General features: G+C 46.6%; 1 protein-coding gene across 4 annotated transcripts in view; it reads left to right on the top strand.

Annotated features, from left to right (window-relative positions):
- The first annotated feature begins 3,758 nt into the window (after positions 1 to 3,758).
- The window catches only part of LOC127000191 (SET and MYND domain-containing protein 4-like), a 95,882-nt gene continuing 72,859 nt past the window's right edge, over positions 3,759 to 26,781 (top strand). For all 4 annotated transcript variants that reach the window (XM_050863594.1, XM_050863596.1, XM_050863595.1 and 1 more), the window contains exon 1: positions 3,759 to 4,325. The gene's annotated coding sequence lies outside the window, so the exon portion shown is untranslated. The remainder of the gene's footprint in view (positions 4,326 to 26,781) is intronic.

Below are 26,781 nucleotides of genomic sequence, written 5' to 3' on the forward strand. Positions count from 1 at the left end.
CACACACACACACACACACACACATATATATAAATATAAATATATATATATATATATATATATATATATATATATATATATATATATATATATATATATATATATAGTTTACCATTCTTATGTTTTTCGTTTTAATTCAGTGATTCATTGATGGGGATTATGGTGCCAAGTCGCCCAGCTTTCTGGTTCATGGGAGCCACAAGTAAGGTCTGCTCCTCCTGGCACTGTGTGTACAGCTGAGCCCACCCATCTGACCCTGGCACCGCCGCGGCAGTCCGCCACTCCTCCGCGCCAAGCCTCACGCCAGCACTCACTCTTCGCCGCGGCCAGGAGAGACTGATGCCGTGGCAAGCGTCAACACCTCGTCCACTCTCATCCTTTCTGAGATTACAGGCTTTTAGATCAAACGCTCAAAGATACATTTTCTTGTATGTATCAGTCTTCATGTCACCACACCTCGTTACAGCCTTTGCTTAGAAATCTGTTGATGTTTTACGGGTGAACTTGTCCACCTCCTTATTATTTTCTCTTTCCTTCTCAATGCCCGTCTTCAGCAGTTTGAATGTATGTTTCTCTCTTCAAACTATTGCCCTGAAAGCAAAATCAAACCCCAGTCACCTTCCTCGTGTAATTTGTTGGTCTATTGCCACCTGTCTTCCTTATTTTTCTTTGAACTAACCTATTTACCATTTAAGTACTTCCGTAATATTAGGTTCTTTTTATCGTTAAACTTCTGAGCGAATATGAGTGAAGGATTAGCAAAGGAAACTGTTTCCTTTCATCGTTCAACTTGTCATGTTAGACTACACAAGCGACACATCACTGGTGACGAAGCTTCAAATATGAACTGGGTCAGCTTGTAAGTAACTCCTCAGCTCAAGACTATTTTAAAGAGACTCAGACAAACATTTCACTCGGCACGGGCTTGAAAGAGTCGTTTGTGGGTTCTTGGGGTCATTGATGTGACGTCGATAAGCGTGAATGGGTAGATTGTGTCATGCTGAGGATACAAAGTTAAGAAAAGCGACAAGGCTCTGAGGAGGACGAACGAGGAGGACGGGTTTAGGAGTCAGTGCAGGTGGTAGTCATGCAAGGTGTTCCATGCGTTGTGTGGCTGAGGGCAGTAAATGTCAAAGGAGGACTTAGTGGCGGGTGTTACGTTACGCGCTGTGATGGTAATAAAGTCAGCAATCAGTGCAGGCACAGATCCAGGCTGCTCCCCCTCCGCGGGCTTAAAGGGGATGTGGCTGCCACGGTGTTCCCACGTCTTTAACAGCTGCCCTCCAAGAAACGCGGCGCCTGGGTCTGTACTGTAGTAAAGGAAGGACGCTTGCCATTGCTGGCCTGCAGTGTTGGCAGTCAATGCTTTAAAATTGATGCTTGACTCTTCTGCTCCAATTTTTTTGTTAACGTTGAAGGTTTCGTTTACCCGTCACAGACGCTTTCAGTAAATGTACCTATACTTGTGTATTATAAAGAACAGGTGCGGCAATTGTTTCAAGAAATCAGCTGAAGTCAGCAACAAAGGATAAGGAAGCACCCCAGGTGAGGGAAGCGTCCTTGTGGGGCAGGAGAGTGCCCGACTGGCATGACTCGCGCGGTGCCGCGGCACTGGTGGCTGACGGGCGGCACACTCTTCACTCAGCAGTGTCCTCACGCACAGCTTAGGCGCCTCAGCATGATCGTTTTATATATATATATATATATATATATATATATATATATATATATATATATATATATATATATATATATATATATAGATGTAGGAGGGGGGAGGTTACGGCAGCTTCCGTCAAGGAGATCCAGCGGCGGCCTCTGAAGTGCCTCCCAACAAGCGGCAGTCATGGAGGGTCGCGTCCAGGGAGGCCTTGGCATGACAAAGTAGCGGGAGCAGCCGCGGACAACAGCAGGTGGCTCTTCCTCCAAGGGGTGGGGTGGGGGGGTGTCCCTGGACACGGTGTTCAGGCGGCGACCTTCCACACAAGGCCCGTGACCCACAGCAGGGCTGGTATAAGAGGGAGTGTGGCTGGGCTGTGAAGGGAAGAGAAAGACTGTCCACCTCCGACCCCGGGGCTGCTTTGCATATATACCCTGATGACCTCACGCTTACGGCATCAGGAGGTCTCCTGAGTGTGTGTGTGTGTGTGTGTGTGTGTGTGTGTGTGTTTACATCGCGGCCTATTGCGCCGGTAGGCTTCTTCCCGGTGGATCCTGATGGTCGGTCCAAGGCTTCTTCCCTGTGGGTCCTGATGGTCGGCCCAGCCCGTTCTGGCGCAGGCGAGTGTTTTTATAGTGGCGCCATCTTGCATTGGCTCATGCTGCCCTCCCGGAGCTCATTTTTAATCCTAGAATCTAGAGTCCGGGTTGATAGGTGGTCTTCTGGACAGTATGTGGGTAGTTTTAAGCCACTCGGCTTCGGCTGAAAAATCCCAGCTTGGTGGCACCGGTCGGGTAGTGAACTCCCGTCCTCCTGAACGCGGGGCCGTCTCGCTGTCCGTTCAGCCACCGCCTGTGTCATCATCTCCTCTCTATCCACTTTTCGGTTTTCCATTGTCTTGACATAAGTACGTAATTCAAGTTGGGGGCATACGCTATAGCTGGCGGTGGCTGAATCGACAGAGTAAGACCACCGCGTTCAGGAGGACGCGAGTTCAATCCCCGCCCGGTGCCACCAAGCTGGGATTTTTCAGCCGCCGCCGAGTGGTTTAAAACTACCCACATGCTGTCCAGAAGACCACCTATCAACCCGGACTCTAGATTCTAGGATTAAAGATGAGCTCCGGGAGGGCAGCATGAGCCAATGCAAGATGGCGCCACTATAAACACTCGCCTGCGCCAGAACGGGCTGGGCCGACCATCAGGACCCACCGGGAAGAAGCCTTGGGCCGATCATCAGGTCCCACCGGGAAAAAGCCTACCGGCGCTATAGGCCGAGACGTAAAAAAAAAAAAAAAAAAAAAAAAAAAAAGCTGCGCGTGGTCTCAGTGGTCATTCTTGTTACATCAGCTTGTCGTGAATGATGATGATAATAATAACAACAATAATAATAACAAAAACAACAACAATAATAACAATAATAACAACAATAATAACAACAACAATAATAATAACAACAACAAAAATGCATACATCTTATACTTGAAAGCTACCTGAAAGAGACAACATTAACTGTTCATGTTAGATAATAAATTAGATGTTTATGGCGGCGATGATGGCGGTGGTGATGGTGGTGGTGATGATCTCTCGCAAAATTCATCTCCTGTGTCCTTCCCTCCCTCCCTTCCTTCCTTCTCCTACCCATTCCACGCACATACCCACCCCCATCACCACCCCCATCACCACCCCCATCACCATTTCCTTCCTATCACCCATCACCCACCCATTATCATCCTTTTCACCCTTTTCATCTTCGGAAGTAGAGAAAAAAATATATATATATATATATATATATATATATATAAATATATATATATATATATACAAATATAAAAATAGACACATACAGAGACATATATATATATATATATATATATATATATATATATATATATATATATATATATATATATATATATATACCCTCCCAGTCCGTGAGCCTACGCCGGGGAGTACGTAATCGTTTGCTTGGCGTCAGCTGGGGGTTCAGCGCCCCGGGCTGGAGGGAAGGACGCGGAAGGAGGCGCGGGCAGCCGCTCCTAGCTCCGCTCCTGCCGCTGCCGCCCATCCCTGGCTGTCGCGCGTCCGCGAGGGGCGAGACGTCAGAGATGAGCGAACGAGTCAGTCGTGTCTGGAGTGCCGGGTTGGGAGGACGTGTACGCCGCCGCTCTCTCCACCGCCTCTCCGCCACCGCTCTGCACACCCATATTTCCCGAGCCCCGAGCCGCCGCCTCGCCCCGCCTGGCTCACACGACATGCCAGCCGTTCACTCGTAGCTAGCTAGCGCCTCACGTAGTAGTCAGAGCTGCCAGTCAGCCGCTGTGGTAAGGTAAATCAGTCTAGTCCCCAGCCTCCGTCGGTAGGTAGCAAGCGCCTCCTTTTCGTAGCCTGATCATTTCCCACCTGCGAGCACACTCCTCTCCTCGCTTCTATTTTTACGCTGTTGGAGAAGTCTAGAGTCTTCCCGTGCCTGGGCGGCGGTGATCGCGTGCTGGGCACCACGGAAACTGTGCCCAGTCGGTGCCTACAGTGCCTACAGTGAAGAGTTCCTCGCCACGCCCTCGCCCCGCGGCCCTCCACTCTGCCCCCCGCCGCTCCTACTGCCGTCCCGTTGCCTCCCCAGTGCCCAAGGCTGCCTCCTGACCTCCTCAGCCCGTGACGGACAGGTGAGTGTGTGTGTGTGTGTGTGTGTGTGTGTGTGTGTGTGGCCTCCTGCAAGGATTCCATCCCCCCCCTCCTCCTGAGCCTTGCTGCACAGGGGGTCCTTCTCTCTCTTTCTTGGTGGGCTGGCTGGGTGGTGGGTGTGGTCAATAATTCACCGGCCGCCTCGGCTCCCTCAGTAAAATACTGTTATGGTGCGGGGCTCAGCATGGCCGTGGTATCGTGTCGTAGGGCGTGAGGAGGGCAGACGATGGCCGAGTTGTCGTCCCAGTAACGAGTCAGTGTAGAGTTACTGGTTACGAGTGTGGAGAGCGAGTCATCAGCGGCTGTACGAGCCACTAAATCAATTTCTCAAGTGTCGCAGGACTTCGCCACTCGGGGTCGTACGGGCACGCCGCTGCCGCAGTGCCGCGCCATGCCGTGTGGCTTGCCGTGGCCTGCATTCAATAATTCTCCTCCTCCCGCCTCGCCGTGGACCTCCCGCACCATTATTCACCGAGACTGGCCGTCAATCCCCCAATTCGTTGCAATGCGTAATGCACCCAGAGGCAGCGTCCCCGAGGGGGGTATTAATACACTTGGGTCCCTCGCGAACACGTGTGTCGTTTTCGAAGCCACCAGAAATGTCGGGACGGCACCGGTGCCACTATTTTGGGTGGGGTGCCAGCAGGGGTTGCCAGATGTCAGCGCTCATTCATAATCGAAACTCCCCCGTGCCACATTTTGTATTTCCTTGCTGGCACGGTGGACCGTCCATGGTCATGGTGGGCTGCCCCGGCGCGGGGGGCTTCCCTGCTAGGGGAAGGTTGCAGGGTGCGGCAGCGTTGACGCGGCTACACGAGTTAGTTAGTAATAGCAGGGCTTTCATTAGCGTCCAGTAGATGAGTTATTATAGCAGGCCGAGGCCAGCCGCGCCCGGCCCAGGGAAGCTGTGCCTGCCGAGGCCTCGCCGCTGCTGTACTGGAGGTGACGGAGGCTAATGACCCGCTACTCCGGCTGTTGGGCGGCACAGCAGCAGCTACAGCAGCGCCGTCAGGGCCGCTGACACTCACATCTCCAAAAATGCTTCTGGTCTTTGGAAATGAGAGTGATCTTCGTCGTCAGTTGTATATAATTGCAACGATATTGTATGATTTGTTAAACTCCCGCCTGAATTTTTACTGGCTGCCGAGTATAACTACCAACACTGGGTACCGTACCAAACATGATGAGGCGTTATAGGTAACCAGACCTCCATCACTCAGCGGGGGAGGGGAAATAAAAAAACACCGACACCGGCGAGGTCTGCTGCGGCTCAGCCTGTTTGTTTACACATGACGTCAGCGGGGTTGTGTACAGTGCACCTCCACCACCTCCTCCACCACCGCCACTCGGGTGGAGGGGTGGCACAATGACCTGTTGTGCCGCCCCCGCCGCCGCCACAACAGTCCCGCACATCACGGGCTCGCCGTGTGTGTGTGTGGGGAAGAGGGGGCGGGCGTATTAGTAACCTGAACAGCGGGGAGTCGGGGAGGAGTGGAATGCGGCGCCACTTCACGCCGCGATAAAAGGACAAGTTGTTTGAGCTTAAAAGGACAAGCAGGCGCGGAGGTGACGCGCCGGGAACACGGGAAGGAGGAGCAGGAGGACGGGAAAGGAAGAGGAGGAAGAGCTGGGTGTGGCGAAGGGGAGGATGGGGAGGGTTGGAGTCGGACACGGGATGGGGGGGGGGGGGATCTAAGGACTGGATGAGGAGGGCGGGAGTATGGTTGGGGAGGATCTTGGAGCTTGGGACAGGATGGGAAGGAAGGAGGGAGTGTAGTGGTAGTGGTGTGGGGGGGCGTCTATGGGCTGGGGGGAGGACAGGAGGGAGGGGGTATGGTCTCAGGAGGGGGGCGAGGCGTCATTAGGGGGCGCGTGACCCCTGAGCGTCCCCCTAATGATAGAAAAAAATAAGAGGACAGTTTCCACCTTAGTCCTTGGTGCTCTCGCTCACACTAACTATTTCAACACAATCTCCGTCCATCCTCCTCCTCCTCCTCCATTCTCTTCATCATGCTCGCGTCATCACCTTCACCTCTATTTCTTGCTTGCTCATCCTTAAGCATGCTATTTCAAGTCAATTATTTATTTATTATTCTACACCGGGCCGCACCGTTACCACTCTCAGCTTCCTGTAATATGTGTTTTCCTTCCTTTCATCTCCTCTTCTACCTACAACCCGTGATAGTCTCGTATGCGTGTCAGAATAGAAGATATCTATGTATTTCGTTCTAAGTCTTTCAAGCATGTCCACTTCTTCGTCTGTGTGTCACCCGTTCCACTTTCAGGTTCTTGTAATGTATCAAAGTTAAGATTTCCTCCCTTCCATCCCTTCTTCTTACAAGCCGTGAGCCGTGAGAGGTCTGTAAGCGCATGAGTATAGAGGCTAACCGTGTCTTGTTCCATGTATCTATCTTCACCTGTTCCTGCTTTTTCTTTTCCCCACGCTCCTCTTCTCTCTTATCTTTCAGAGTAAAGGAAGCAGCTCATGGGCAAAAGAAAGGCCCCCAAGCGCCCTCCCTGAAAAAAGTAATTAGAATCGAATGCCCATAAGAGAGAGGGTCAATATCGGATGGAGAGATGTCTTGATATTAAACCCTTCAATACATCCTTTTCCTTCTCCTTCTCGTGTCTCGTTCCAACCTTTAATAACTGTCTTCTTTTCCTGGCCTCCCTAATGTTGGATCTTCTATATTAGTGTGTCATTAGGTAGTCAATATCACCTTAAGTCTAGTCGTACGTAAGCGGTAGACACAGTAACCCGATACAGCACTTTTTTCTCCCATGCCCTCTAGACAGTATATATAGTAGATATCCATGTCTTCTCCTTCGTCTGTCACCCATGCTTGCTGTTTTCTCTGCTTCTTGTTCCTCTTCTTAATGCTCTTGTAATCATCCTTTTTCCCTCTCATTCTCGCGTGTCGTTCCTACCTTCAACTTTAATAACTGTCTTCTTTTCCTGGCCTCCCTAATGTTGGATCTTCTATATTAGTGTGTCATTAGGTAGTCAATATCACCTTAAGTCTAGTCGTACATAAGCGGTAGACACAGTAACCTGATATAACACTTTTTCTCCCATGCCCTCTAGACAGTATAGTATAGAAGCTATCCATGTCTCCTTCGTCTGTCACCCATGCTTGCTGTTTTCTCTGCTTCTTGTTCCTCTTAATGCTCTTGTAATCATCCTCTTTCCCTCTCATTCTCGTGTCTCGTTCCAACCTTTAATAACTGTCTTCTTTTCCAGGCCTCCCTAATGTTGGATCTTCTATATTAGTGTGTCATTAGGTAGTCAATATCACCTTAAGTCTAGTCGTTGGTAATCTTTTCCTTCCTTTTTCCTACCCTTTTCTTGTGTTACCATCATTTGTCATCCCTCATTTTTTCTCTAACATTCTTTTCCTTTCCTTTCCATCCATTTCCATCCATTTCCTTTCTTTACCATCCTTTTTCATTTTCCAATCCTTTCCTTTCCTTTTCATATTTTCCTTTCCTGTACCATTCTTTCCCGTTATTTTCCTTGCCTCACCATCCTTTCCTTTCCTTCACCATCTTTTTCCTTCCTTCCTTTCTCATCCTTTTCCATCCATTTCCTTTCTTTACCATCCTTTTTCATTTTCCAATCCTTTCCTTTCCTTTTCATATTTTCCTTTCCTGTACCATTCTTTCCCATTATTTTCCTTGCCTTACCATCCTTTCCCTTCCTTCACCATCTTTTTCTTTCCTTCCTTCCTTTCTCATCCTTTTCCTTCCCTTACCATCCTTTCCCTTCCTTCCTTTCTCATCCTTTTCCTTCCCATACCATCCTTTACCTTCTTGTACAATCCTTTTCCATTCTTTACAATCCCTTTCCTTCCATTACTTGTCTTTTCCCTCCTTTTCCTTCCTTTTCCACAGTAGCCTTCTATAACATGCTCCTCTTCCATATCCTCAAACCCTCCTGATGTTGTACAAGCTCATGAACCCCGCCGAGAAAAAAACAATAAAATTACCTTAATAATCCCCTAATTTTAGACCTGAATGCTTGCAGTAGCCGTCATTATCCGAGCAATTACCCATTTTCGTACCTCTGTCCTCCCCCTTCTCCCTCTTCTCCTCCCCCTCTACGCTGACCCATATACCTGTGACCTACCTGAAAGAAGGGAAAGGCAGAAGTAATTAGCGTCACCTGAAATCACCTTTGTTACAGCCTGGCCTTTACCTGACCCTTTGGAAGACGTATTTAAACACCTTTGCAGTTAATTAAGTTTAAAGGAAAAGTCAACTCATTAGGGATTGTGTTGTTTCCCATCCTTTTCCATCCTCTACCATCCTTTTTCCTGTAGTTTCCTTTCTTTTCCACTCTTTCCCATCCTTCTCCTACCCTTTGCCTTCCTTCATCATCCTTTTCCTTCCTTTCCCATCCTTTCTCATCCCTTTCCTTTCTTTCCTTCACTTTCTTTCCTTTCCATTTCTCTCCCATCTTTACCATCCTCCCCTTTCCCTTACCATCCAATTCTTTCTTCTTCTACTACCCTTTCCATTTCTTTGCCATCCCATCCTTTCGCATTCCTTTATTTCCTTTGCCATCCCTTCAACACCTGTCGTTCCCACCTGTAAAATCATCTCCCTTCGCGGCCTCGTTCCCTTGATGTGTCGCCGGACGATAAACTTTTGCACACGTGTCCCGTAATCCGCAGGTGACTTTTGCTGTTTACCTTGTGAGTCGCTTTGAGGCGATTTGTGTATATTCAGATCTTCCTGGAATGGGCTGAACGCAGGCGACCAAGGGCAATGTCAAGGTCATATGTTTTAAATGTTTGGATGGGAATGTTTTGTTTTGTGTGTGTGTGTGTGTGTGTGTGTGTGTGTGTGTGTGTGTGTGTGTATTGTCAGTTGATTCTTCGTATTTTTGTCACAATGGTATTAGTTGTATCGTAATTCTCTCTCTCTCTCTCTCTCTCTCTCTCTCTCTCTCACACACACACACACACACACACACACACAGCTTTTCAATATGTAGTTTCCACGTTGTTTTGGGACATAATTACTGTGTGTGTGTGTGTGTGTGTGTGTGTGTGTGTGTGTGTGAGAGAGAGAGAGAGAGACAGCATTGCGTGATCTTAGTTATCTGACAGTGTCCATTAATTCTCTCTCTCTCTCTCTCTCTCTCTCTCTCTCTCTCTCTCTCTCTCTCTCTCTCTCTCTCTCATATAAACAGAAATGAGTCACCTCTAAAAATAACTGAATCTGCTTTACCTTACCTTACCTTACCTCACTTTACCATGCCTTACCTTACCTTACCTTACCGTACCATACCTTACCTTACCTTACCTTACCATACCATACCTTACCTTTCCTTTCCTTACCTTACCTTACCTTACCTTACTTTACCTTACGTTACCTTACCTTACTTTACCTTACCTTACCTTACCTTACTTTACCTTACCTTACCTTACCTTACTTTACCATGCCTTACCTTACCGTACTATACCTTACCTTACCTTACCTTACCTTTCCTTACCTTACCTTACCATACCTTACTTTACCTTACGTTACCTTACCTTACCTTACTTTACCCTACCTTACCTTACCTTACCATACCTTACCTTACTTTACCTTATCTAGTCTTGTCTGGTCTTGCCGTATCTTACCTTATCTTACCCTAACCTACCTTAACTTAACTTACCTTACCTTATCTTACCTAACCTTACCTTACCATACCTTACCTTCACGTATCTTACTTAACCTTACCTTGCCTTACCTTACCTTATCTTACCTAACCTTACCTTACCTTACCTTATCTTACCTAACCTTATCTTACCTAACCTTACCTTGCCTTACCTTACCTTGCTCTGCGTCTACCCCACCCTTGCCACCGTTCCTTCCTCCCTTAATTCTTACAGCCTCGACCCCTTGACATGACAGCCTTTGACATGACAACCTTTGATATCACACCTTGGGCGCAACAACCTTTCATAGGACAGCCCTTGACATGACACAGTTTGACATGATGGGACACTTTGGACACGAAAACTTTAAAACTAACATGAGTAAAGGAGACTCGAGAAAGCAAATCAACTCTCTCCTTATAGACTGCAACTTTGTGGATGAATTTTGGGTATGGTTTACTGTGATGTGTAAATCCAGGCTTGATATTGGAACACAGTAGGAGGGAGAGATGGGAGGTATGTTGGGAGGTCATTGAGTTTGGCCTTGGTAACTGTTGGGAGATGGACGTGAGGTGAGTCTTGATTGCTTCGACTTCTTCATTGCTGGGACGGAGGGTGTTGTGTTGACTTAATTATTGTACCTTACTGAACCTCTGACTCATATCGGTTTGGGTAGCAGGAGTTTTCCTTATAACTTGTGTATCTTCCTGGAATGAGTCCCTTATAGACGGTAACTGTGTGGGGTAACTCTGACTATGGTTTACTGATGTGTGAATCCAGGCTTGTTATTGGAACAGCGTGTGTGAGGGAGATGGGAGGTATGTTGGGAGGTCATAGAATTTGTCCTTGGTAACTGTTGGGAGGTGGACGTGAAGTGAGTCTTGATTTTCTCGGCTTCTTCATTAATGGGACGGTGGCTTTTGAGTTATGCAGTTCTTGTACCTTACTGAACCTCTGACTCATATCTGTTTGGGTAGTAGGAGTTTCCATTATAACTTGCGTATCTTCCTGGAATGACTCCCTTATAGACGGCAACTGTGTGGGGTAACTCTGGCTATGGTTTACTGTGATGTGTGAACCCAGGCTTGTTATTGGAACAGTGTAGGTGAGGGAGATGGGAGGTATGGTTGGAGGTCATTGAATTTGTCCTTGGTAACTGTTGGGAGGTGGACATGAAGTGACTGTCGATTGCCTCTTCTTCATTACTGGGACGGTGGCTATTGAGATGTGATTCTTGTACTTTACTGAACCTTTGACTCATATCGGTTTGGGTAGTAGGAATTTCCCTTATAACTTATTTCCCTTATAACTTGTGTATCTTCCTGGAATGAGTCCCTTATAGACGGCAACTGCGTGGGGTAACTCTGGCTATGGTTTACTGTGATGTGTGAATCCAGGCTTGTTATTGGAACAGTGTAGGTGAGGGAGATGGGAGGTATGGTTGGAGGTCATTGAATTTGTCCTTGGTAACTGTTGGGAGATGGACATGAAGTGACTGTTGATTGCCTCTTCTTCATTACTGGGACGGTGGCTATTGCGATGTGATTCTTGTACCTTACTGAACCTCTGACTCATATCGGTTTGGGTAGTAGGAGTTTCCCTTATAACTTGCGTATCTTCCTGGAACGGCAACTGCGTGGGGTAACTCTGGCTATGGTTTACTGTGATATGTGAATCCAGGCTTGATATTGGAACAGTGTAGGTAAGGGAGATGGGAGGTATGTTGAGAGGTCATAGAATTTGTCCTTGGTAACTGTCGGGTGATGGACGTGGTGACTGTTGCTTGCCTCGGCTTCTTCATTGCTGGGGCGCTGGCTGTTAAGTTGACGCGATTCTTGTACTTTGCTGAGCCTCTGACTGATATCGGTTTGGGTAGTAGGGGTTGCCCTTATAACTCGGGTCGTTCGCGAAGTGAGTATTGATTGCCTCTTCTTCGTTGCTGGGACGCTGGCTGTTGAGTTGACGCGATTCTTGTACCTTGCTGAACCTCTGAATGATATCGGTTTGGGGAGTAGGAGTTTCCCTTATAACATGGTTGGTACGCGAACGTTACTTGCCTCTTCTTCATTGCTGTGACGATGGTTGTTGAGTTGACGTGATTATTGTACCTACTTTACTGAACCTCTGACTGGTATATGTTTGGGTAGTAGGAGTTGCCCTTATAACATGGTTGGTACGCGAACGTTACTTGCCTCTTCTTCATTGCTGTGACGATGGTTGATGAGTTGACGTGATTATTGTACTTACTTTACTGAACCTCTGACTGGTATCGGTTTATTTCAAGTAATGGAGTTTGTTTGGAAAGTAGAAATTTTGCTTATAACTTGATTTGGAAGAGACTTAAATAAGGCTTGCATTGTTAAACGTATCAGCGCCTCAGTTCTCCTCTCGTAGAAGTTACTGGGATTTCCATGGACGGTTTTGGGTTCCTAGTGATAGTTTTACCCGACCTCTGCACCACGAACGGGAAAAATCACCCACAATCCTCCATTCCAATTTGTGTTTGTGTTGTGTGTGTGTGTGTGTGTAATAATAATAATAATAATAATAATAATAATCGGTTTATTCAGGAAATTGCAGCCGTTAAGCTGAAAATGTACATATTAATATACAGTGCAACCATAAAGAAAAATACAATATGAAAGGGGTGTGGGGTTTGTGATTTACATTAACGGAGGGAAAGTAGTGATGATGCATGAGGGGTGAAGAGGTGGAGGAGTGCGGTGTGGTAGAGCGATGAAGCGGGAAGGTAATCCTCCTCTGGAAGGCGAGTAGGTGTTAATCCGAGGTCATCCCCAGGTCACAATGCTGGGTCAGGTAGCAGCAGGTGGCCAGAGAGCAGGTAGAGGAGGTATCGACGGTCACTCCGAAAGGGGCTTAGCGGTGGAGTGCTAATCCAACACAGGTGGCGAGACAGATGTGAAGACTCGCTGCTGTGCCTGGGAACAGACTGCACAGCCTCGGTGGTGAGCAGCCTGCACATTGCCCCCACCTGAGTGACGAGTCCTCCACTGTACTGCACCTGACCAGACTTCAACAGCAGGATGGGCGGGCCTGGGGAGACCTCGGGCCGTCGGCAGGGGCCTGATGGAAGGCCGCGGCGGCGACACACTCGGTGACCCCGATACCACACACGCACTCCACTCACTGTCTGTCAGACTGTCACCATGATTTCACTTAAAGTTACAAAAAAATTAACTTGCTATGTAGTGATTCTGGAAGTAGGTTTCTTGATGAAAGAGAAGAGGGGGCTGGAGGGGAAGGGGAGAGGCCAACAGGCTGGCCCCGGGCTACTCCATGCGGAGCGCCATGACCCACGTCTGACCTCGGTCAGGACTGGGCCACAAGTGTGTGTGTGTGTGTGTGTTCTCTTCTTTCTTTCATTCTCTCCTCCTCCTATGAAAACCCGGTTGATCCTCTTTGTGGCCATGGGAAATAGCCGTAATGGGAGCCCGATACGTTTAGGAATATGGACTTACAACGAAGGATATTGCTGGATGATGCGCCCAATTTAATACGACCACTGATCCGGGGAAGCTCAGGACAAATTTGCACTGATTATTCTCTCTCTCTCTCTCTCTCTCTCTCTCTCTCTCTCTCTCTCTCTCTCTCTCTCTCTCTCTCTCTCTCTCTCTCTCTCTCTCTCTCTCTCTCTCTCTCTCTCTTATATTTTTCTCCTTTTCTATCTTTGTCTTTCACTTTTTCTGCCTCTCTCTCTCTCTCTCTCTCTCTCTCTCTCTCTCTCTCTCTCTCTCTCTCTCTCTCTCTCTCTCTCTCTCTCTCTCTCTCTCTCTCTCTCTCTCTCTCTCTCTCTCTCTCTCTCTCTCTCTCTGTGTGTGTGTGTGTGTGTGTGTGTGTTGTCAAGGTCGTTTTCAAATTTTTTTTTTTTCCTGCCGTGGTCGTGCGTGTGTATTCATAGCGTACTTACGTGTGTGCGTGTCTATGCATACGTGTGTGTGCGTGCGTGTGTGCCTGTGTGTGTTCGATGGAAAATTCAATCGCTAACTGGTTCAAAGTTTGTTGTTTTGTTGTTTTGAGCGTGTTTCCTTTCCGTCCAGCGATGTTCTCTCTCTCTCTCTCTCTCTCTCTCTCTCTCTCTCTCTCTCTCTCTCTCTCTCTCTCTCTCTCTCTCTCTCTCATTTTCTGTCTTTTTTTCTTACATTGTTCTCTTCTTTCTTTGTTTTTCTCTCTTTCTGCCTTTCTTTTTTTCCTTTCTCTCTCTCTCTCTCTCTCTCTCTCTCTCTCTCTCTCTCTCTCTCTCTCTCTCTCTCTCTCTCTCTCTCTCTCTCTCTCTCTCTCTCTCTCTCTCTCTCTCCCCCTGTGTGTGTGTGTGTGTGTTGGGTGCATCGGGATCATGATTGTTGAGGTGTAACTTTGGTTCTCGTTGGCGTTGTACAAACTTTATTTTATTTTTGCGTGGTGATCTGTTTTCCTTTGTTTGTGCGGTTATTCTAGCAGTCTCGTGTTTGTTGTTTGGCTTTTGGTATTCTGCTTTTATCTTTATTTATTTTTTTGCTCTCTCTCTCTCTCTCTCTCTCTCTCTCTCTCTCTCTCTCTCTCTTCCTTCGTTTTCTTCTTATTTTTCTCCTACTGTTGCAGTTTCCTTCCTCTTCTATTTTTCTTTTCATTCCTCCTTCCCTCCTTCCTTCCTTCCTTCCTTCCTTCCTTCCTTCCCTCTTGTTGCTCTTTCCTTCCTCCTCTCGTTACCTTACCTTACCTTACTTTACCTTACCTTACCATTCCTTGTCTTACCTTCCCTTATCTTACCTTACCCTACCTTACCCTGCTTTACCTTACCTTACCTTACCATTCCTTGTCTTACCTTGCCTTACCTTGCCCTACCCTATCTTGCCTTTCTACAGTAGCTTGTTCATGCCATTAGCTTTTATTTCTACTTTGTTATTTTTTATTTGCGTTGGTTTCATTTTATTTATGCTCTGTGGTTATAGTCTCGCGGTTTATTGTGAATGGTTTGTTATATTACTGGTTTCTTCATGCAATTGGTATCTATTTCTATTTTGTTACTTGTCGTGCAGTGATTTTTTAAGGAATTACTAAAATAACTTCAACAGACAGTCTGGCTATTATACTACAACTGACATCTGCGACTGAGTATGCGAATGCTTTGGAACCGCTATTGTAAATTTATTAAAGGAAAGTATATTGATCAGCTCGCTGCAGCATTACCACGGGCAAGAACGTTGGTGCTGAGCCTGTCTCCTCCTTGCCTTAGTGTCTGAGTGCTGAACGTGGCGACACCTTCCGACTACTATCTAATGGTGTGTATGCCTCCTGACGATGTTTTTTTTCGTTTTGTATGTGTAAAGGAAGCAATCGAAGGCGTAAAACAAACACAAAATAAAAGGCCCAGTAAGATGTGTAGTGTAAGTATGCATAGTGTAGATGTGTAGCGTAGTAGTGTAGCTGTGAATATAGTGTAGCCGTGCATATAGTGTAGCTGTATATATAGTGTAGCCGTGCCGTCAATCCTCGGAGGGACCGGCCGTGTGGAGGCCGTTTGTAGGTAATTGGGTTTTGTTGATGGAATTACAGTGGAAACACGCTCAATTAAGGCCAGGTGAGGCAATTAACGTTTTCACTCTTCCTCTACTTATTTGTTTGAGCGTTGTGTGTTTTTGTCGGGGAAGTCAGTGTCGGAAAACGTTTAATTACTATTAGGCGGCGAACCGTCCGGACGAAACTCGTCTCCGCTGATTTAATCTGCTAACAGGTTTTGTCAAAGGAAATTCTGTTCTTTGATGAAGGTTACTGAAGGAGGATCCGGTAATTGTATCTCCTTGTTTGTTACTTTAAATACCTGTTTGTCTTTCCTTTATTGTTTTACTTGAATCATTTTGGTCAAGTTAAGAATCCGATCTGGCATGATCTAACCGACAGACTAATGGGGAGGATATGCCAGGAGGCGCGTCGCTTCACTCACCCGCCGGCTTCACCCCAGACGGTCAACCCAGGCAGGCTTCCACGCAGCTGCCCTTCTCATTCTAGTCCCATTCAAGGATCAATCGACTTGCCACAACCATGAGTTACGTGGGCGTCCCCTTCGTCTCATCCCCGGCGGAATGTTCCTCAACATCTCCATATTTTTTCATCCTTTCTTTTTATATTATTTTCTCTCATTTATTCAATTACTCGATTTGGATGAAAATAGCTGCATAACATTCCCTTTCCTTCCTTCTCTCATTTTTATTTCTTCCCTTATTGATTTACTTTCTCCATTATTTAATTACTCGCGGCCAGGGAAGGCCGGAGGGCTGGGCGGGCAGGTCAGGCAGCCCCTGTATTCTCTAAACATATTGGGGCTCACACACACAATCGATGAGGCTTTCGTAGTGGCTGTGTTAGTATTTCCATGGGTAGTGTTATGAGCCCAGTGAGAGTTTGACAAGGCTTCTGCACCATGAACATGAAAACACATAAAAGAACCCGAATCCTCTCCTTTGTGGCCTTTAAAAATAGTTGTGGGAGCCGAGAGTGTCTGAGAATACTAACCTAAGAGTTACGTAGGAGTTGTGGGCCTGTCCATGGGTAGTGTTATGAGCCCAGTGATAGTTTGACGAGGCTTCTGCACCGTGAACGTAAGAAACACTCATGGGAACCCGACTAATCTCCTTTGTGGCCCTTGGATATAGTCGTTGCTAGAGCCGAAAGCATCCCAGAATACTAACCTAAGAGTTACGTAGGAGTTGTGGGCCTGTCCATGGGTAGTGTTATGAGCCTAGTGATAGTTTGACGAGGCTTCTGCACCGTGAACGTAAGAAACACTCATGGGAACCCGACTAATCTCCTTTGTGGCCTTTGAAAATAGTCGTTGCTAGAGCCGAAAGCGTCTGAGTATACGGGCCTAACAGTTTCATCTTTGACTTGTATAATTTCTCGGTTGCCTCTCTGTTACTATGGTTGTCCCTTCCTTACACACACACACACACACACACACACACACACACACACACACACACACACACACACACACACACACAAATAAAAGCACTAAGAGCCTTGTTAGAGTCACCGCGGTATTGATTGTCAGCGTGTCTCTCTCTCTCTCTCTCTCTCTCTCTCTCTCTCTCTCTCTCTCTCTCTCTCTCTCTCTCTCTCTCTCTCTCTCTCTCTCTCTCTCTCTTATCCTTTCTTCCATAACTTCTTTTTCTCCTCCTGTTGCAGTTTCCTTCCTCTTCTTTTTTTCCTTCCCTCCTTCCTTCCCTCCCTCTTGTTGCTCTTTCCTTCCTCCTCTCGTTTCTAAATAGTGAGTCATCCTCTCTCTCTCTCTCTCTCTCTCTCTCTCTCTCTCTCTCTCTCTCTCTCTCTCTCTCTCTCTCTCTCTCTCTCTCTCTCTCTCTCTCTCTCTCTCTCCGTCCATTTAACTTCTATCGTTCCTTCCTCCCCTCCCTTCCCCTCCCTTCCCCTCCCTTCCCCTCCCTTCCCTCCCCTTCCCTTCCCTTCCCTTCCCTCTCCTTTCCTTCCCTTCCCTTCCCTTCCCTTCCCTTCTCTCACCCCTTAATATCTCCCTTCTCTCCCTTTCCTCTCGTATATTCTTTCCACGTCCCTTTCCTTCCCTTTCCTCCCCCTCCTTCCCTTTCCTCCCATTCTCACTCTCTCTCTCTCTCTCTCTCTCTCTCTCTCTCTCTCTCTCTCTCTCTCTCTCTCTCTCTCTCTCTCTCTCTCTCTCTCTCTCTCTCTCTCCATGTTTAGAATTTCCTCCGTCTTTCCTTGCCAAACCTCCGCGTATGCAATAGAATTCTCTCTCTCTCTCTCTCTCTCTCTCTCTCTCTCTCTCTCTCTCTCTCTCTCTCTCTCTCTCTCCGACCCTTTGCTGTGTTATGGTCTGTAAGAGAGCAAGAGAGGGGGAAGCAGAGAGAGAGAGAGAGAGAGAGAGGTTTACTTCATATTTTTTTCTAAAACTTATTGTGTTAAAATGTGACTCTTATTATTATTATTATTATTATTATTATTATTGGTGTATAGTATAGAGTTGTGGTTATTCTTATTATTTTATCCTTACTGTTATTATTATTGTTATTATTATTATTTACTCCTATTTTTCACATCTTTTAATTATCGTAGTAAGAAATAGAACGCATAAAAACGTGATATAATGAACAGGCAATATATCGTAATTTCTCCCGCAATAATAATGGGTATTTGCGTTACACTTGGCTGGGAAGAAAGTCGGGGAAGAACAAGTATACTCTCTCTCTCTCTCTCTCTCTCTCTCTCTCTCTCTCTCTCTCTCTCTCTCTCTCTCTCTCTCTCTCTGTTTGTTTTCCCTTAACTATCTATCTATCTATCTATTTCTCTCATCCTCACTGTCTTTCTCTTTCTTTCACACACACACACACACACACACACACACACACACACACACACACACAATAGCCTTCCCCCTAAAGAATTAAATCTAAAAAAAAACAAATACACTGGAATTCAGTCATATATAACGCGGCGAGGAATTTCTTCGGCAACCTTTTTCTCTTCACTCCCGTTTTCTTTCCTTCCTTGAGCCGGAACTCCAAATAGAAAACGGGGAGCGGGTAGAAGAAAAACGGTGTCGGGTTATGGCCCTGCGAAGTGGGTCTGCGGATTAACCGAAATACTGCCGAACCCGAACTGAGTTATATATTGTACGCTTAGGAAAGTCTGGCTAGGGCGTTTCCGATACTAGGGAATGGAGGGGAGAGAAAGAGGAAGGGGAGGGAAGGGAGGAAAGGAGAGGAAGGTGAGGAGTGAGACAGGAAGGGAGGGGAAAGATGAGGGAAGGAGGGGGTCAGCAAGGGAGGGAGGTAGGGAGGGAGGCAAAATTGGGAAGGGAGACAGGGAGGGAGGAAAGAAGAATTAAAGAATGTTGGCAGAAAATAAGAAAGGGAAGAAGAAACGGAGAAGAGAAAGGTAAGGGTAGACAGAAAGGGAGGAAAGATAGGGGAGGAGGTGAGGGAAGAAGGGGGAAGGGAGGCAGAAAGGAAGGAAAGGAAGGGGAGAGGGAGATGTGAGCGAGGAAAGAAAGGGAAAGGACAGTCTGGGAAGGAGAGAATATGAGAGAGAAGGAGGCAAGTAGGCAGAGAGGGAGGAAAGAAGGGGAAAGTGAGGGCAAGGGAGGAAAGAAGGGGGGAGGTATGGAGGGAAGGAAGGGGAGGAATATTGGAGAGAGGGAGAGAGAGAGAGAGAGAGAGAGAGAGAGAGAGAGAGAGAGAGAGAGAGAGAGAGAGAGAGAGAGCACTGTGCACTTGTAATATAATTTAACCTTTTCGCTGCTACACGAGTGTCTATTGTTCTAGTACACAGAATGGAATCAATTATTAATGGTGTGTGTGTGTGTGTGTGTGTGTGTGTGTGTGTGTGTGTGTGTGTGTGTGTGTGTGTGTGTGTGTGTGTGTGAGAGAGAGAGAGAGAGAGAGAGAGAGAGAGAGAGAGAGAGAGAGAGAGAGAGAGAGAGAGAGAGAGAGAGGAAAAGAGAGGGAGAAAGAGAGAAAGAGACAGGTGAGGGGTGACAGGTATGAGCCATGACTTGAAGATGAGGAAGGCGGAGGAGATGAAGGGCGAAGGTGATGACACGACCATGATTAAGGGGGAGGAGGAAGAGAAGAAGAAGGAGGAGGAGGAGGAGGAGGAGGAGGAGGAGGAGGAGGAGGAAGAGGAGGAGAGGAGGTGAAGTAGAGAAGATCTTACTACAGTCGGGATGATGATGTAGGGTAATAATAATGAAAATAAATACTAATACTAACAATAATAATCATGATGATAATAATAATAATGAGAAAGAGTAGGAGGAGGAGGGAAAATGATGAAGAGGAGGAGGAGGGGAAAAGAAGAGAGTGAGACTGTTGATAACGGGGTGGAACTTAGCCGTGGATGGAGCAGAGAATATATTATAGTTAGGGTGATGATCCGAGGTGAGGAGGAGGAGGGCGAGGAAATGGAGACGAATTAAAGGGGGTCCAGGAAAGAGTAGAAAGGAGGGGGAATATGAGGGTGGATCAGGAGGAGAACAAGAAGGAGGAGGAGGAGATTGAGACGAAGTAAAAGGAGGTCCTGGAAAGAGTAGAAAGGAATACATAGGAATACATAGGAAGAACAGACACCCGAAGACCTGTCGGTCTATGGCCACCCACCTCTCCCTCCGGCAACGTGCCGGCAGGAAATAGTTAGAAGAGAACACCATGTGCCTTTAAGGAAGGGATATGGAAATTTTACCATAAAGAGAGAAATAAGAGGAAATTACTACCCTTAACTTACGCTGCTGGTGACCTAAGCTGTGGGGGAAATTTTTAAGTCGTCAGGTTTGCGCCGTGCTGCAGTGTGCCTGAAACATACGAAAAAGGTCAGTAAAATCTAATATCCCTGAAGTACTTATCCATTGAAGACTTGAAGCTATTGATACTCTGTGCGCTAACTACTGACGGTGGGAGTCTATTCCAGTGATCGACGACTCTATTATTGAAATAACTTCTGCGCGCCAATGTGTTACATCTAGTTCCCTTTAACTTCATGCCGTTGCTGCGTGTTATTGTGTTGGTGTCTCTGAAATAGACTATCTGGGTTAATGATTTCGAATCTATTAAGGATTTTGAACACTTCAATTAAGTCCCCTCTTACTCTTCGCTTCTTTAAAGAAAAACATATCTAAACGCTTTAAACGCTCGTCATACGTCAAGTTACGGAGCGCTGGAATTTGTTTGGTTGCTCGTCGCTGTATCTTTTCTAGCAAAACTTGATCTTTGATATAGTTCGGTGACCAGAACTGAACGGCGTATTCTAGGTGTGGTCTTACAAATGCTAAATATAATATCTTCATAAGTTCGGGTGATTTATACTCAAAGTTTCTTGAGATTAATCCCAACATCATATTGGCTTTTTTACTCGCTGCAGAACATTGATCACTCATTTTAAGAGTGTTACTGATAATGACACCAAGATCTTTTTCTTGTTTTACTTCGCTGAGCTCATGTCCTTGAAGCTGATATTTAAAGTTAGGAGATTGAGACGAAGAAAACGGAGATCCTGGAAAGAGTTGAAAGGAGAGGAAAAATGAGGGTGGATTAGGAGGAGAACAAGAAGGAGGAGGAGGAGGAGGAGGAGATTGAGACGAAGAAAAAGGAGGTCCAGGAAAGAGTAGAAAGGAGGGGAAAATGAGGGTGGATTAGGAGGAAAACAAGAAGGAGGAGGAGATGGAGACGAAGAAAAAGGAGGTCCAGGGATGAGTTGAAAGAAGGTGGGGAAAAAAAACCTGAGGGACGAGGAGAAGGATAACAAGGAGGAGATGGAGACGAAGAAAAAGGAGGTCCAGGGATGAGTTGAAAGAAGGTGGGGAAAAAAACCCTGAGGGACGAGGAGAAGGATAACAAGGAGGAGATGGAGACGAAGAAAATGGAGGTCCAAGGATGAGTTTAAAAAAGGTGGGGAAAAAAAACCTAAGGGACGAGGAGAAGGATAACAAGGAGGAGATGGAGACGGAGAAAAAGGAGGTGCAGAAAGGAGTTGCAGGGAGGATGAGAAAAATAAAGTTCAAAGAGTAGGAGGAGGAGGAGGAAAAGGATGGAGGAGAAGAAGAAAGGGATAAAGAAGGAAGATGAGGAGGAGGTGAACAATAACAGGAGTAGGTAGTAGGTATAAGGTAGTAGTAGTAGTAGTAGTAGTAGTAGTAGGAGGAGGAGGAGGAGAAAAGGATGGAGGAGAAGAAGAAAGGGACAAAGAAGGAAGACGAGGAGGAGGAGAACAATAACAGGAGTAGGTAGTAGGTATAAGGTAGTAGTAGTAGTAGTAGGAGGAGGAGGAGGAGGAGGAGAAAAGGATGGAGGAGAAGAAGAAAGGGACAAAGAAGGAAGAAGAGGAGGAGCACAATAACAACACAATCAACACAAAATCAACACAATCCCTAACCTATCTCTCTCTTTCCAGGTATGTTGTGTGTGTGGCGATCAGCTGGTTGACTCCGCGCCCGCCCATCGCACACCCACTCTCTCTTATTGACACCCAACCTCACCTGCCCCTCACACACCTGCCTGTTGCCTCTATAACGTGAGTGTGCAACGCTGATTGGATTCTCCCTCACTGCTTGACTCTCCACTGTAAGACGTAAGGCAGTGGGATGTAGGTTATAGAGATCGATGGAGTGTATGGAAAAGTTGCACTATATATTCCACATATTTTATACCTACATAGCATTGCCTTACATCCTTCCCTTCCCTTCCATTACCCCCTTTGACGACCCATGTATTAGTGTACGATGGTGTAGTTAGTGTGTTGGTTAAGACTTGGTGTGTATATTGGTAGTGACTTGGGAATGTGTGTGTGTGTGTATATATATCGAAGTATGTAGTGTGTTTGTGTGTGTATACGAAAACTGTTCACACACACACACACGGTTGGTTCTCGTTCTATACTGTATATTGTATGGTAGTTATTTTTGTTGTTGTTGTTGTTGTTGTTGTTGTTGTTGCATGAAGTTCTTTTCGTGAACGTTGAATGTTTTTTTTTTCATTATTTTTTAAGGGTGGCTAATTCTGGGGGGGGGGGAGAAAAAGGGGTGAGGGGGGGGTGAGGTGAAGTTCTTGGCGTTGTTGTTGTTCTTGTTGTTACTTATTGTTGTTGTTGCTGTTATTATTATTTTTATTGTATTATCATGGGAGTACAAGGGAAAAAAAATAAGGGTTAGGTGGTCTATTTTCTATACGGGTTACGCTGTCTATTTTTTTCTTTTAAATTAGATAAAGTTCATGCCGTTGTTGTTGTTGTTGTTATCACTCATTGTTGTTGCTGTTTTTTTATTATTATTATCAAGGAAGTACAAGGAAAAAAAAAAGGTCCTCGTGATCAGTTCCTTATCATCATCATCATCATCATCATCTGCTTCTTCCTTTTCCTCCTCCTCCTCCTCCTCCTCCTCCTCCTCCTCCTCCTCCTCCTCCTCTTCACATCCTTATCATCTCCATCATCCTTTTCCTCCTCTTTCTCCCCCCCTCCTCCCTTTACCATTATCATCTCCGGTCTCCTCCTCCTCTTCTTCATCCTCCCCGTCAGTCTCTCGTCAGGGGGGTTCGAACTGCGTGTCCACTGTTGTGTTACGATCTATTGTGTTGCATTCTGCCGCATTGTGTTGCTTTCCGAAGTCTCCCGGGTGACGGCGCTAAAGTGAGGCGTTCCAACGATCCTCACCTCGGCATTCAGCTTTACCGCTCTCTCCCCTCCACCTTTTTCCTCCTCCTCCTCCTCCTCCTCTTCCTCCTTTTGTCCTTCCTCTCCTGTCCTTATGTTCCTTTCTTCTTTCTTCCTTAGTTCTTCTCGTCCCACCTCTTCGATTCTTATTTTCTTCCTCTTCCTCTTCCATTTTGTCTCTCCTCTCGAATCCTTATGTTTCTTCTTTTCCTCCTCCTCCTCCTCCTTCTCCTTTTCCTTTTGTCCTTCCTCTTTCGTTGTATGCTCTGGAAAGGCGAAGGTGCGAGGAGACTTGATCGAAGTTTATAAATGGATGAAGGGCTTTAATGAGGGCGGTGTCAATAAGGTTTTGGTGGTACGAGAGCCGGGCAGGACACTTTGCAATGGGTTTAAGTTGGATTAATTCAGATTCAACAGACATAGGCAAGAATTGGTTTAATAACGGAGCGGTGGATGAGTGGAACAGGCTTGGCAGTCATGTGGTGAGTGCCAATACTAACAGAGTGGTGGATGAGTGGAGCAGGCTTGGCAGTCATGTGGTGAGTGCCAATACTAACAGAGTGGTGGATGAGTGGAACAGGCTTGGCAGTCATGTGGTGAGTGCCAATACTAACAGAGTGGTGGATGAGTGGAACAGGCTTGGCAGTCATGTGGTGAGTGCCAATACTAACAGAGTGGTGGATGAGTGGAACAGGCTTGGCAGTCATGTGGTGAGTGCCAATACTAACAGAGTGGTGGATGAGTGGAACAGGCTTGGCAGTCATGTGGTGAGTGCCAATACTAACAGAGTGGTGGATGAGTGGAACAGGCTTGGCAGTCATGTGGTGAGTGCCAATACTAACAGAGTGGTGGATGAGTGGAACAGGCCTGGCAGTCATGTGGTGAGTGCCAATACTAACAGAGTGGTGGATGAGTGGAACAGGCTTGGCAGTCATGTGGTGAGTGCCAATACTAACAGAGTGGTGGATGAGTGGAACAGGCTTGGCAGTCATGTGGTGAGTGCCAATACTAACAGAGTGGTGGATGAGTGGAACAGGCTTGGCAGTCATGTGGTGAGTGCCAATACTAACAGAGTGGTGGATGAGTGGAACAGGCTTGGCAGTCATGTGGTGAGTGCCAATACTAACAGAGTGGTGGATGAGTGGAACAGGCTTGGCAGTCATGTGGTGAGTGCCAATACTAACAGAGTGGTGGATGAGTGGAGCAGGCTTGGCAGTCATGTGGTGAGTGCCAATATGATAGACACATTCAAGAAGAGGTTTAATATGATCATTGTTAGTTAGTGAGGTTATGTCCAGTCCTTCCCTCCAACCTTAACTTCCCTTCCCCTTCTCCTCCCTTTCTTCCTTTCCTTTCCTTTCTCCTTGTATGAGTCTCCTCCATCACGCTTCCTCTCTCCTCCTTTCCCTAACCTCTCTTCCTCGTGCCTTTTTCTCTCTCCCCTTTCACCTAAACTTCCCTCTCCCCTCCTCTCCTTCCTTCTTCCTCTCTTCTTCCCTTCCTCACTCCTCTTCGTGTTTCCTCTCCGCCAGCCATTCCGCCAGTCGCTGCATAATGTTATAGCTTTCCCTTCCTCCTCCTCCTCCTCCTCCTCCTCCTCCTCCTCCTCCTCCTCCTCCTCCTCCTCTTGACCTGCCCTTCCAGTCCTTTAATGACACAAATCTGGCCAAGAGTCGAGAATAGATTTACCTGAGCGTCTGTTTCTAATTACCCCCAGGTGTGTGTGTGTGTGTGTGTGTGTGTGTGTGTGTGTGTGTGTGTGTGTGTTTTCCCTCGCTCCCTCCCATTCTCTTTCCTTCTTTTCCTCTCTCCCTCCCTTTTTTCCTTTCCCTCCCCTCCCTCCTCCCATTTCCTTCCCGTTCTTTCCTTCCTTCCTTCCTTCCTTTCCTTCCTTCTCACCCTTCTCTTTCTTCCTTCCTCTTCCTTCCCTTCCTTTTCCTTCCGTTCCTTCTTTCCCTCCCTTCCTATTTTCCTCCCTTCCTTCCCTTTCTCTCTCCTTCTCTTTCCTTCCTCTTAAACCTTTCTTTCACTATCCTCTCCTCCCTTTCCTTCCCTTCCACCCTTCTTTTCCCTTTCTTCTTTCCCTTCCTTCCGTCCTGCTTCCTTTTTCCCTCCTTCCCTCCCTCTCTTTCCCTCCCTCATTTCCTCCAACCCTTCTTTCTTCCCTCCCTCCCTCCCTCCCCCCAGCAAGCATCATTAGCCGTGTGGTGGCGTGTGACACAATAGATTGACTGCGAAGTTGGTAATCCCTGACGCTGTTCTGCCGTATTACCCGAGAGAGAGAGAGAGAGAGAGAGAGAGAGAGAGAGAGAGAGAGAGAGAGAGAGAGAAGTATTTTTAATAAATGTCAAAATGAGAGAGAGAGAGAGAGAGAGAGAGAGAGATTTAACGAGTAACAGCCGGCCTAATTAATCCACGACTTATTTCCAACAGCTGAACTTTTTACCTGCTTGTCTCTCTCTCTCTCTCTCTCTCTCTCTCTCTCTCTCTCTCTCTCTCTCTCTCTCTCTCTCTCTCTCTCTCTGTTTATTTCTTTTTCTTTTTCTTTCTTCTTTTCTCGTTCCTTCCTTCCTTCATTCTTTCTTTTCTTTCTTTTCTCTCTCTCTCTCTCTCTCTCTCTCTCTCTCTCTCTCTCTCTCTCTCTCTCTCTCTCTCTCTCTCTCTCTCTCTCTCTCTCTCTCTCTCTCTCTCTCCCACATTGCTGAAGAGTGACTTGCTGTGCTCTTCAACTCAAGGTTGCTATTTCTCTTCTCTTTATCTTCTCTCTCTCTCTCTCTCTCTCTCTCTCTCTCTCTCTCTCTCTCTCTCTCTCTCTCTCTCTCTCTCTCTCTCTCTCTCTCTCTCTCTCTCTCTCTCTCTCTTGTTCCTCCCTTCAGCTTTCTTTATTTTATTTTTTATCTTTTGAACGTTTTTTCTTGTGTTTCTTTGTCGCTTCTTTCATGATATTTCTCCGCTTAACTTTTCTTCCTCTTCACTTTTATACTTTTATCTGCTTGTCTTCTCGGTTTTCTTCCACGTTCTTTTTTATTTTTGTTTTGTTTTCTCGTTTTTCTACTTGTTTTGTGTGTGTTTTTCCCTCCCTTTTCCTCCTTTTCTTTCCTTCTCTTCTCTCCCTCCCTAGTTTCCGCTTTCCCTTCTTTCTCTCCCTTTCCCCTTCCCTCCTTTCCTCCTTTCCCTCCTATTTCTGGGCATTGGTTTCCTTTCTCTTCATCTTCATCATCCTGTTGTGTTCTTATATTTCCCTGCTACTGTTATTTTTTCTCTTCGTTTTTTTTTTTCTTTAATCTATTTTTTTTGTTCCTTGGTTTCTCTTCCACTTTCCAGCCTCCTGCTTCCTTTCTCCCTCCCTCCCTTCCTTCCTTCCTTCCTTCCTTCCTTCCTTCCTTCCTTCCCGTCCTTCCCTCTCTCCCTCCCTTCCTTCCTTCCTTCCTTCCTTCCTTCCTTCCCGTCCTTCCCTACCTCCTTCCTTCCTTCCTTCCTTCCTTCCTTCCTTCCTTCCCGTCCTTCCTTCCTTCCTTCCTTCCTTCCTTCCTTCCCGTCCTTCCCTTCCTCCCTTCCTTCCTTCCTTCCTTCCCGTCCTTCCCTCCTTTCCTCCCTCCCTCCCTCCCTTCCTTCCTTCCTTCCT

This window comes from Eriocheir sinensis, chromosome 18 (assembly GCF_024679095.1).
Source record: "Eriocheir sinensis breed Jianghai 21 chromosome 18, ASM2467909v1, whole genome shotgun sequence".
Taxonomy (NCBI): Eukaryota; Metazoa; Arthropoda; class Malacostraca; order Decapoda; family Varunidae; genus Eriocheir; species Eriocheir sinensis.